A 12899-nucleotide genomic window follows, 5' to 3' on the forward strand; every position below is an offset into this window, starting at 1 on the left:
GAGGCTATGCTGGGACAGCGCGCTGACGTTAGGAAGCGACAGTACTGGGACAGCGCGCTGACGTGAGGAGGTGACTGTCCGGGGACAGCACGTTCACGTCAGGAGGAGACGGTACTGAAACAGCGCGCTGATGTCAGGAGGAGATGGTACTGGGACAGCGCGCTGATGTCAGGAGGAGATGGTACTGGGACAGCGCGCTGATGTCGGGAGGAGATGGTACTGGGATAGGCGCTGATGTCAGGAGGAGACAAAACTGGGACAGCGCGCTGACGTCAGGAGGAGACTGTACTGGGACAGCACTCTGACGTCAGGAGGAGACGGTACTGGGACAGCGCACTGATGTCAGGAGGAGGCGGTACTGGGACAGCGCACTGATGTCAGGAGGAGGCGGTACTGGGACAGCGCGGTGACGTCAGGAGGAGACGGTACTGGGACAGCACACTGATGTCAGGAGGAGACGGTACTGGGACAGCGCTGACGTCAGGAGGAGACGGTACTGGGACAGCGCGCTGACGTCAGGAGGAGACGGTACTGGGACAGCGCGCTGACGTCAGGAGGAGATGGTACTGGGACAGCGCGCTGACATCAGGAGGAGACGGTACTGGGACATCGCGCTGACGTCAGGAGGAGGCGGTACTGGGACAGCGCGCTGACGTCAGGAGGAGGCGGTACTGGGACAGCGCACTGACGTCAGGAGGAGATGGTCCTGGGACAGCGCACTGGTGTCAGGAGGAGGCTGCACTGGGACAGCGCGCTGACGTCATGAGGAGGCGGTACTGGGACAGCGCACTGATTTCAGGAGGAGACGGTACTGGGACAGCGCGCTGACGTCAGGAGGTGACGGTACTGGGACAGCGCGCTGATGTCAGGAGGAGACGGTACTGGGACACCGCGCTGATGTCAGGAGGAGACGGTACTGGGACAGCACACTGACGTCAGGTGGAGACGGTACTGGGACAGCGCGCTGACGTCAGGAGGTGACGGTACTGGGACAGCGTGCTGACGTCAGGAGGAGACGGTACTGGGACACCGCGCTGATGTCAGGAGGAGACGGTACTGGGACAGCGCACTGATGTCAGGAGGAGACGGTACTGGGACAGCGCGTTGACGTCAGGAGATGACGGTACTGGGACAGCACGTCGACGTGAGGAGGAGACTGTCCGGGGACAGTGTGTTCATGTCAGGAGGAGACGGTACTGGAACAGCGCGCTGATGTCAGGAGGAGATGGTACTGGGACAGCACGCTGATGTCAGGAAGAGATGGTACTGGGACAGCACACAGACGTCAGGAGGAGGCTGTACTGGGACAGCGCTGACGTCTGGAGGAGACGGTACTGGGACAGCACGGTGACGTCAGGAGGAGATGGTACTGGGACAGCGCGCTGACGTCAAGAGGAGACGGTACTGGGACAGCGCGCTGACGTCAGAAGGAGACGGTACTGGGACAGCGCGCCGACGTCAGGAGCAGATGGTACTGGGACAGCGCGCTGACGTCAGGAGGAGGCGGTACTGGGACAGAGCTAACGTCAGGAGGAGACGGTATGGGACAGCGCTGATGTCAGGAGGAGGCTATACTGGGACAGCGCGCTGACGTTAGGAAGCGACGGTACTGGGACAGCGCGCTGACGTGAGGAGGAGACTGTCCAGGGACAGCACGTTCACGTCAGGAGGAGACGGTACTGAAACAGCGCACTGACGTCAGGAGGAGACGGTACTGGGACAGCGCGCTGATGTCAGGAGGAGATGGTACTGGGACAGCGCGCTGATGTCGGGAGGAGATGGTACTGGGATAGCGCGCTGATGTCAGGAGGAGACAAAACTGGGACAGCGCGCTGACGTCAGGAGGAGACTGTACTGGGACAGCGCGCTGACGTCAGGAGGCGACGGTACTGGGACAGCGCGCTGACGTCAGGAGGAGACGGTACTGGGACAGCGCACTGATGTCAGGAGGAGACGGTACTGGGACAGCGCTGATGTCAGGAGGAGACGGTACTGGGACAGCGCGCTGACGTCAGGAGGAGACGGTACTGGGACAGCGCACTGATGTCAGGAGGAGACGGTACTGGGACAGCGCTGATGTCAGGAGGAGACGGTACTGGGACAGCGCGCTGACGTCAGGAGGAGGCGGTACTGGGACAGCGCGCTGACGTCAGGAGGAGGCTGTACTGGGACAGCGGGCTGACATCAGGAGGAGATGGTCCTGGGACAGCGCACTGACGTCAGGAGGAGATGGTCCTGGGACAGCGCACTGGTGTCAGGAGGAGGCTGCACTGGGACAGCGCGCTGACGTCATGAGGAGGCGGTACTGGGACAGCGCACTGATTTCAAGAGGAGACGGTACTGGGACAGCGCGCTGACGTCAGGAGGTGACGGTACTGGGACACCGCGCTGATGTCAGGAGGAGACGGTACTGGGACAACGCACTGATGTCAGGAGGAGACGGTACTGGGACAGCGCGTTGACGTCAGGAGGTGACGGTACTGGGACAGCACGTCGACGTGAGGAGGAGACTGTCCGGGGACAGAGTGTTCATGTCAGGAGGAGACGGTACTGGAACAGCGCGCTGATGTCAGGAGGAGATGGTACTGGGACAGCACGCTGATGTCAGGAGGAGATGGTACTGGGACAGCACGCTGATGTCAGGAAGAGATGGTACTGGGACAGCACACAGACGTCAGGAGGAGGCTGTACTGGGACAGCGCTGACGTCAGGAGGAGACGGTACTGCGACAGCGCTGACGTCTGGAGGAGACGGTACTGGGACAGCACGGAGACGTCAGGAGGAGATGGTACTGGGACAGCGCGCTGACGTCAAGAGGAGACGGTACTGGGACAGCGCGCTGACGTCAGGAGGAGACGGTACTTGGACAGCGCGCTGTCGTCAGGAGGAGATGGTACTGGGACAGCGCGCTGACGTCAGGAGGAGGCGGTACTGGGACAGAGCTAACGTCAGCAGGAGACGGTATGGGACAGCGCTGATGTCAGGAGGAGGCTATACTGGGACAGCGCGCCGACGTTAGGAAGCGACGGTACTGGGACAGCGCGCTGACGTGAGGAGGAGACTGTCCGGGGACAGCACGTTCACGTCAGGAGGAGACGGTACTGAAACAGCGCGCTGATGTCAGGAGGAGATGGTACTGGGACAGCGCGCTGATGTCGGGAGGAGATGGTACTGGGATAGAGCGCTGATGTCAGGAGGAGACAAAACTGGGACAGCGCGCTGACGTCAGGAGGAGACTGTACTGGGACAGCGCGCTGACGTCAGGAGGAGACGGTACTGGGACAGCGCGCTGACGTCAGGAGGAGACGGTACTGGAACAGCGCTGACGTTAGGAGGAGACGGTACTGGGACAGCGCGGTGACGTCAGGAGGAGACGGTACTGGGACAGCACACTGATGTCAGGAGGAGACGGTACTGGGACAGCGCTGACGTCAGGAGGAGACGGTACTGGGACAGCGCGGTGACGTCAGGAGGAGACGGTACTGGGAAAGCGCGCTGACGTCAGGAGGAGACGGTACTGAGACAGCGCGCTGACGTCAGGAGGAGATGGTACTGGGACAGCGCGCTGACGTCAGGAGGAGGCGGTACTGGGACAGCGCGCTGACGTCAGGAGGAGGCTGTACAGGGACAGCGGGCTGACATCAGGAGGAGGCGGTACTGGGACAGCGCACTGACGTCAGGAGGAGATGGTCCTGGGACAGCGCACTGATGTCAGGAGGAGGCTGCACTGGGACAGCGTGCTGACGTCAGGAGGAGGCGGAACTGGGACACCGCGCTGATGTCAGGAGGAGACGGTACTGGGACAGCGCGGTGACGTCAGGCGGAGATGGTACTGGGACAGCGCACTGATGTCAGGAGGAGACGGTACTGGGACAGCGCGTTGACGTGAGGAGGTGATGGTACTGGGACAGCACGTCGACGTGAGGAGGAGACTGTCCGGGGACAGTGTGTTCATGTCAGGAGGAGACGGTACTGGAACAGCGCGCTGATGTCAGGAGGAGATGGTACTGGGACAGCACGCTGATGTCAGGAAGAGATGGTACTGGGACAGCACACAGACGTCAGGAGGAGGCTGTACTGGGACAGCGCTGACGTCAGGAGGAGGCGGTACTGGGACAGCACGCTGATGTCAGGAGGAGACGGTACTGGGACAGCGCGCTGACGTCAGGAGGAGGCGGTACTGGGACAGCGCGCTGACGTCAGGAGGAGATGGTACTGGGACAGCACGCTGATGTCAGGAAGAGATGGTACTGGGACAGCACACAGACGTCAGGAGGAAGCTGTACTGGGACAGCACACAGACGTCAGGAGGAGGCTGTACTGGGACGGCGCTGACGTCAGGAGGAGACGGTACTGGGACAGCGCGCTGACGTCAGGAGGAGACGGTACTGGGACAGCACGGTGACGTCAGGAGGAGACGGTACTGGGACAGCACACTGATGTCAGGAGGAGACGGTACTGGGACAGCGCGCTGACGTCAGGAGGAGGCGGTACTGGGACAGCGCGCTGACGTCAGGAGGAGGCTGTACTGGGACAGCGGGCTGACATCAGGAGGAGATGGTCCTGGGACAGCGCACTGACGTCAGGAGGAGACGGTACTGGGACAGCGCTGATGTCAGGAGGAGACGGTACTGGGACAGCGCGCTGACGTCAGGAGGAGGCGGTACTGGGACAGCGCGCTGACGTCAGGAGGAGGCTGTACTGGGACAGCGGGCTGACATCAGGAGGAGATGGTCCTGGGACAGCGCACTGACGTCAGGAGGAGATGGTCCTGGGACAGCGCACTGGTGTCAGGAGGAGGCTGCACTGGGACAGCGCGCTGACGTCATGAGGAGGCGGTACTGGGACAGCGCACTGATTTCAAGAGGAGACGGTACTGGGACAGCGCGCTGACGTCAGGAGGTGACGGTACTGGGACACCGCGCTGATGTCAGGAGGAGACGGTACTGGGACAACGCACTGATGTCAGGAGGAGACGGTACTGGGACAGCGCGTTGACATCAGGAGGTGACGGTACTGGGACAGCACGTCGACGTGAGGAGGAGACTGTCCGGGGACAGAGTGTTCATGTCAGGAGGAGACGGTACTGGAACAGCGCGCTGATGTCAGGAGGAGATGGTACTGGGACAGCATGCTGATGTCAGGAGGAGATGGTACTGGGACAGCACGCTGATGTCAGGAAGAGATGGTACTGGGACAGCACACAGACGTCAGGAGGAGGCTGTACTGGGACAGCGCTGACGTCAGGAGGAGACGGTACTGCGACAGCGCTGACGTCTGGAGGAGACGGTACTGGGACAGCACGGAGACGTCAGGAGGAGATGGTACTGGGACAGCGCGCTGACGTCAAGAGGAGACGGTACTGGGACAGCGCGCTGACGTCAGGAGGAGACGGTACTTGGACAGCGCGCTGTCGTCAGGAGGAGATGGTACTGGGACAGCGCGCTGACGTCAGGAGGAGGCGGTACTGGGACAGAGCTAACGTCAGGAGGAGACGGTATGGGACAGCGCTGATGTCAGGAGGAGGCTATACTGGGACAGCGCGCCGACGTTAGGAAGCGACGGTACTGGGACAGCGCGCTGACGTGAGGAGGAGACTGTCCGGGGACAGCACGTTCACGTCAGGAGGAGACGGTACTGAAACAGCGCGCTGATGTCAGGAGGAGATGGTACTGGGACAGCGCGCTGATGTCGGGAGGAGATGGTACTGGGATAGAGCGCTGATGTCAGGAGGAGACAAAACTGGGACAGCGCGCTGACGTCAGGAGGAGACTGTACTGGGACAGCGCGCTGACGTCAGGAGGAGACGGTACTGGGACAGCGCGCTGACGTCAGGAGGAGACGGTACTGGAACAGCGCTGACGTTAGGAGGAGACGGTACTGGGACAGCGCGGTGACGTCAGGAGGAGACGGTACTGGGACAGCACACTGATGTCAGGAGGAGACGGTACTGGGACAGCGCTGACGTCAGGAGGAGACGGTACTGGGACAGCGCGGTGACGTCAGGAGGAGACGGTACTGGGAAAGCGCGCTGACGTCAGGAGGAGACGGTACTGAGACAGCGCGCTGACGTCAGGAGGAGATGGTACTGGGACAGCGCGCTGACGTCAGGAGGAGGCGGTACTGGGACAGCGCGCTGACGTCAGGAGGAGGCTGTACAGGGACAGCGGGCTGACATCAGGAGGAGGCGGTACTGGGACAGCGCACTGACGTCAGGAGGAGATGGTCCTGGGACAGCGCACTGATGTCAGGAGGAGGCTGCACTGGGACAGCGTGCTGACGTCAGGAGGAGGCGGAACTGGGACACCGCGCTGATGTCAGGAGGAGACGGTACTGGGACAGCGCGGTGACGTCAGGCGGAGATGGTACTGGGACAGCGCACTGATGTCAGGAGGAGACGGTACTGGGACAGCGCGTTGACGTGAGGAGGTGATGGTACTGGGACAGCACGTCGACGTGAGGAGGAGACTGTCCGGGGACAGTGTGTTCATGTCAGGAGGAGACGGTACTGGAACAGCGCGCTGATGTCAGGAGGAGATGGTACTGGGACAGCACGCTGATGTCAGGAAGAGATGGTACTGGGACAGCACACAGACGTCAGGAGGAGGCTGTACTGGGACAGCGCTGACGTCAGGAGGAGGCGGTACTGGGACAGGGCGCTGACGTCAGGAGGAGGCGGTACTGGGACAGCACGCTGATGTCAGGAGGAGACGGTACTGGGACAGCGCGCTGACGTCAGGAGGAGGCGGTACTGGGACAGCGCGCTGACGTCAGGAGGAGATGGTACTGGGACAGCACGCTGATGTCAGGAAGAGATGGTACTGGGACAGCACACAGACGTCAGGAGGAGGCTGTACTGGGACAGCACACAGACGTCAGGAGGAGGCTGTACTGGGACAGCGCTGACGTCAGGAGGAGACGGTACTGGGACAGCGCGCTGACGTCAGGAGGAGACGGTACTGGGACAGCACGGTGACGTCAGGAGGAGACGGTACTGGGACAGCGCGCTGACGTCAGGAGGAGGCTGTACAGGGACAGCGGGCTGACATCAGGAGGAGGCGGTACTGGGACAGCGCACTGACGTCAGGAGGAGATGGTCCTGGGACAGCGCACTGATGTCAGGAGGAGGCTGCACTGGGACAGCGTGCTGACGTCAGGAGGAGGCGGAACTGGGACACCGCGCTGATGTCAGGAGGAGACGGTACTGGGACAGCGCGGTGACGTCAGGCGGAGATGGTACTGGGACAGCGCACTGATGTCAGGAGGAGACGGTACTGGGACAGCGCGTTGACGTGAGGAGGTGATGGTACTGGGACAGCACGTCGACGTGAGGAGGAGACTGTCCGGGGACAGTGTGTTCATGTCAGGAGGAGACGGTACTGGAACAGCGCGCTGATGTCAGGAGGAGATGGTACTGGGACAGCACGCTGATGTCAGGAAGAGATGGTACTGGGACAGCACACAGACGTCAGGAGGAGGCTGTACTGGGACAGCGCTGACGTCAGGAGGAGGCGGTACTGGGACAGGGCGCTGACGTCAGGAGGAGGCGGTACTGGGACAGCACGCTGATGTCAGGAGGAGACGGTACTGGGACAGCGCGCTGACGTCAGGAGGAGGCGGTACTGGGACAGCGCGCTGACGTCAGGAGGAGATGGTACTGGGACAGCACGCTGATGTCAGGAAGAGATGGTACTGGGACAGCACACAGACGTCAGGAGGAGGCTGTACTGGGACAGCACACAGACGTCAGGAGGAGGCTGTACTGGGACAGCGCTGACGTCAGGAGGAGACGGTACTGGGACAGCGCGCTGACGTCAGGAGGAGACGGTACTGGGACAGCACGGTGACGTCAGGAGGAGACGGTACTGGGACAGCACACTGATGTCAGGAGGAGACGGTACTGGGACAGCGCGCTGACGTCAGGAGGAGGCGGTACTGGGACAGCGTGCTGACGTCAGGAGGAGGCGGTACTGGGACAGCGCGGTGACGTCAGGCGGAGATGGTGCTGGGACAGCGCACTGATGTCAGGAGGAGACGGTACTGGGACAGCGCGTTGACGTGAGGAGGTGATGGTACTGGGACAGCACGTCGACGTGAGGAGGATACTGTCCGGGGACAGTGTGTTCATGTCAGGAGGAGACGGTACTGGAACAGCGCGCTGATGTCAGGAGGAGATGGTACTGGGACAGCACGCTGATGTCAGGAAGAGATGGTACTGGGACAGCACACAGACGTCAGGAGGAGGCTGTACTGGGACAGCGCTGACGTCAGGAGGAGACGGTACTGCGACAGCGCTGACGTCTGGAGGAGACGGTACTGGGACAGCACGGTGACGTCAGGAGGAGACGGTACTGGGACAGCACACTGATGTCAGGAGGAGACGGTACTGGGACAGCGCTGACGTCAGGAGGAGACGGTACTGGGACAGCGCGGTGACGTCAGGAGGAGACGGTACTGGGAAAGCGCGCTGACGTCAGGAGGAGACGGTACTGGGACAGCGCGCTGACGTCAGGAGGAGGCTGTACAGGGACAGCGGGCTAACATCAGGAGGCGGCGGTACTGGGACAGCGCGCTGACGTCAGGAGGAGATGGTCCTGGGACAGCGCACTGATGTCAGGAGGAGGCTGCACTGGGACAGCGTGCTGACGTCAGGAGGAGGCGGTACTGGGACAGCGCGTTGACGTCAGGAGGTGACGGTACTGGGACAGCACGTCGACGTGAGGAGGAGGCTGTCCGGGGACAGTGTGTTCATGTCAGGAGGAGACGGTACTGGAACAGCGCGCTGATGTGAGGAGGAGATGGTACTGGGACAGCGCGCTGACGTCAGGAGGAGGCGGTACTGGGACAGCGCGCTGACGTCAGGAGGAGGCGGTACTTGGACAGCGCGCTGACATCAGGAGGAGGCTGTACAGGGACAGCGGGCTGACATCAGGAGGAGGCTGTACAGGGACAGCGCGCTGACATCAGGAGGAGGCGGTACTGCGACAGCGCACTGACGTCAGGAGGAGACATAGAACATACATAGAACATAGAAAATACAGCACAGAACAGGCCCTTCGGCCCACGATGTTGTGCCGAACCTTTGTCCTAGATTAATCATAGATTATCATTGAATTTACAGTGCAGAAGGAGGCCATTCGGCCCTTTGAGTCTGCACCGGCTCTTGGAAAGAGCACCCTACCCAAACTCAACACCTCCACCCAACACCAAGGGCAATTTGGACATTAAGGGCAATTTATCATTGGCCAATTCACCTAACCCGCACATCTTTGGACTGTGGGAGGAAACCGGAGCACCCGGAGGAAACCCACGCAGACACGGGGAGGACGTGCAGACTCCGCACAGACAATGACCCAAGCCGGAATCGAACCTGGGACCATGGAGCTGTGAAGCAATTGTGCTATGCACAATGCTACCGTGCTGCCCTTAAGAACAAATAAATCTACACTATATCATTTTACCGTAATCCATGTACCTATCCAATAGCTGCTTGAAGGTCCCTAATGTTTCCGACTCAACTACTTCCACAGGCAGTGCATTCCATGCCCCCACTACTCTCTGGGTAAAGAACCTACCTCTGATATCCCTCCTATATCTTCCACCTTTCACCTTAAATTTATGTCCCCTTGTAATGGTGTGTTCCACCCGGGGAAAAAGTCTCTGACTGTCTACTCTATCTATTCCCCTGATCATCTTATAAACCTCTATCAAGTCGCCCCTCATCCTTCTCCGCTCTAATGAGAAAAGGCCTAGCACCCTCAACCTTTCCTCGTAAGACCTACTCTCCATTCCAGGCAACATCCTGGTAAATCTTCTTTGCACCTTTTCCAGAGCTTCCACATCCTTCCTAAAATGAGGCGACCAGAACTGTACACAGTACTCCAAATGTGGCCTTACCAAAGTTTTGTACAGCTGCATCATCACCTCACGGCTCTTAAATTCAATCCCTCTGTTAATGAAGGCGAGCACACCATAGGCCTTCTTCACAGCTCTATACACTTGAGTGGCAACTTTCAAAGATGTATGAACATAGACCCCAAGATCTCTCTGCTCCTCCACATTGCCAAGAACTCTACCGTTAACCCTGTATTCCGCATTCATATTTGTCCTTCCAAAATGGACAACCTCACACTTTTCAGGGTTAAACTCCATCTGCCACTTCTCAGCCCAGCTCTACATCCTATCTATGTCTCTTTGCAGCCGACAACAGCCCTCCTTACTATCCACAACTCCACCAATCTTTGTATCGTCTGCAAATTTACTGACCCACCCTTCAACTCCCTCATCCAAGTCATTAATGAAAATCACAAACAGCAGAGGACCCAGATGGTACTGGGACAGCGCGCTGACGTCAGGAGGAGACGGTACTGGGACAGCGCGCTGACGTCAGGAGGAGGCGGTACTGGGACAGCGCGCTGACGTCAGGAGGAGGCTGTACAGGGACAGCGGGCTGACATCAGGAGGAGGCGGTACTGGGACAGCGCACTGACGTCAGGAGGAGATGGTCCTGGGAAAGCGCACTGATGTCAGGAGGAGGCTGCACTGGGACAGCGTGCTGACGTCAGGAGGAGGCGGTACTGGGACAGCGCACTGATGTCAGGAGGAGACAGTACTGGGACAGCGCGCTGACGTCAGGAGGAGGCGGTACTGGGACAGCGCACTGATGTCAGGAGGAGACAGTACTGGGACAGCGCGTTGACGTCAGGAGGTGACGGTACTGGGACAGCACGTCGACGTGAGGAGGAGACTGTCCGGGGACTGTGTGTTCATGTCAGGAGGAGACGGTACTGGAACAGCGCGCTGATGTCAGGAAGAGATGGTACTGGGACAGCGCACTGACGTCAGGAGGAGATGGTCCTGGGAAAGCGCACTGATGTCAGGAGGAGGCTGCACTGGGACAGCGTGCTGACGTCAGGAGGAGGCGGTACTGGGACAGCGCACTGATGTCAGGAGGAGACAGTACTGGGACAGCGCGCTGACGTCAGGAGGAGGCGGTACTGGGACAGCGCACTGATGTCAGGAGGAGACAGTACTGGGACAGCGCGTTGACGTCAGGAGGTGACGGTACTGGGACAGCACGTCGACGTGAGGAGGAGACTGTCCGGGGACTGTGTGTTCATGTCAGGAGGAGACGGTACTGGAACAGCGCGCTGATGTCAGGAAGAGATGGTACTGGGACAGCACGCTGATGTCAGGAGGAGACGGTACTGGGACAGCGCGCTGACGTCTGGAGGAGATGGTACTGGGACAGCGCGCTGACGTCAGGAGGAGACGGTACTGGGACAGCGCGCTGACGTCAGGCGGAGATGGTCCTGGGACAGCGCGCTGACGTCAGGAGGAGGCGGTACTGGGACAGCGGGCTGACGTCAGGAGGAGGCTGTACTGGGACAGCGGGCTGACATCTGGAGGAGGCGGTACTGGGACAGCGCACTGACGTCAGGAGGAGATGGTCCTGGGACAGCGCGCTGATGTCATGAGGAGGCTGCATTGGGACAGCGCGCTGACGTCAGGAGGAGGCGGTGCTGGGACAGCGCACTGATTTCAGGAGGAGACGGTACTGGGTCAGCGCGCTGACGTCAGGAGGTGACGGTACTGGGACACCGCGCTGATGTCAGGAGGAGACGGTACTGGGACAGCGCGGTGACGTCAGGCGGAGATGGTACTGGGACAGCGCACTGATGTCAGGAGGAGACGGTACTGGGACAGCGCGTTGACGTGAGGAGGTGATGGTACTGGGACAGCACGTCGACGTGAGGAGGAGACTGTCCGGGGACAGTGTGTTCATGTCAGGAGGAGACGGTACTGGAACAGCGCGCTGATGTCAGGAAGAGATGGTACTGGGACAGCACGTTGACGTGAGGAGGAGACTGTCCGGGGACAGCACGTTCATGTCAGGAGGAGACGGCACTGGGACAGCGCGCTGATGTCAGGAGGAGACGGTACTGGGACAGCATGTTGACGTGAGGAGGAGACTGTCCGGGGACAGCACGTTCACGTCAGGAGGAGACGGTACTGAAACAGCGCGCTGATGTCAGGAGGAGATGGTACTGGGACAGCGCGCTGATGTCAGGAGGCGACAATACTGGGACAGCGCTCTGATGTCAGGAGGGGACGGTACTGGGACAATGCGCTGACGTCAGGAGGAGACGGTACTGGGACAGCGTGCTGACGTCAGGAGGAGACGGTACTGGGACAGCGCACTGATGTCAGGAGGAGACGGTACTGGGACAGCGCTGACGTCAGGAGGAGATGGTACTGGGACAGAGCGCTGACATCAGGAGGAGATGGTACTGGGAAAGCGCACTGATGTCAGGAGGAGGCTGCACTGGGACAGCGTGCTGACGTCAGGAGGAGGCGGTACTGGGACAGCGCACTGATGTCAGGAGGAGACAGTACTGGGACAGCGCGCTGACGTCAGGAGGAGGCGGTACTGGGACAGCGCACTGATGTCAGGAGGAGACAGTACTGGGACAGCGCGTTGACGTCAGGAGGTGACGGTACTGGGACAGCACGTCGACGTGAGGAGGAGACTGTCCGGGGACTGTGTGTTCATGTCAGGAGGAGACGGTACTGGAACAGCGCGCTGATGTCAGGAAGAGATGGTACTGGGACAGCGCACTGACGTCAGGAGGAGATGGTCCTGGGAAAGCGCACTGATGTCAGGAGGAGGCTGCACTGGGACAGCGTGCTGACGTCAGGAGGAGGCGGTACTGGGACAGCGCACTGATGTCAGGAGGAGACAGTACTGGGACAGCGCGCTGACGTCAGGAGGAGGCGGTACTGGGACAGCGCACTGATGTCAGGAGGAGACAGTACTGGGACAGCGCGTTGACGTCAGGAGGTGACGGTACTGGGACAGCACGTCGACGTGAGGAGGAGACTGTCCGGGGACTGTGTGT

This window comes from Scyliorhinus torazame, chromosome 1, assembly GCF_047496885.1.
Source record: "Scyliorhinus torazame isolate Kashiwa2021f chromosome 1, sScyTor2.1, whole genome shotgun sequence".
Lineage (NCBI taxonomy): Eukaryota > Metazoa > Chordata > Chondrichthyes > Carcharhiniformes > Scyliorhinidae > Scyliorhinus > Scyliorhinus torazame.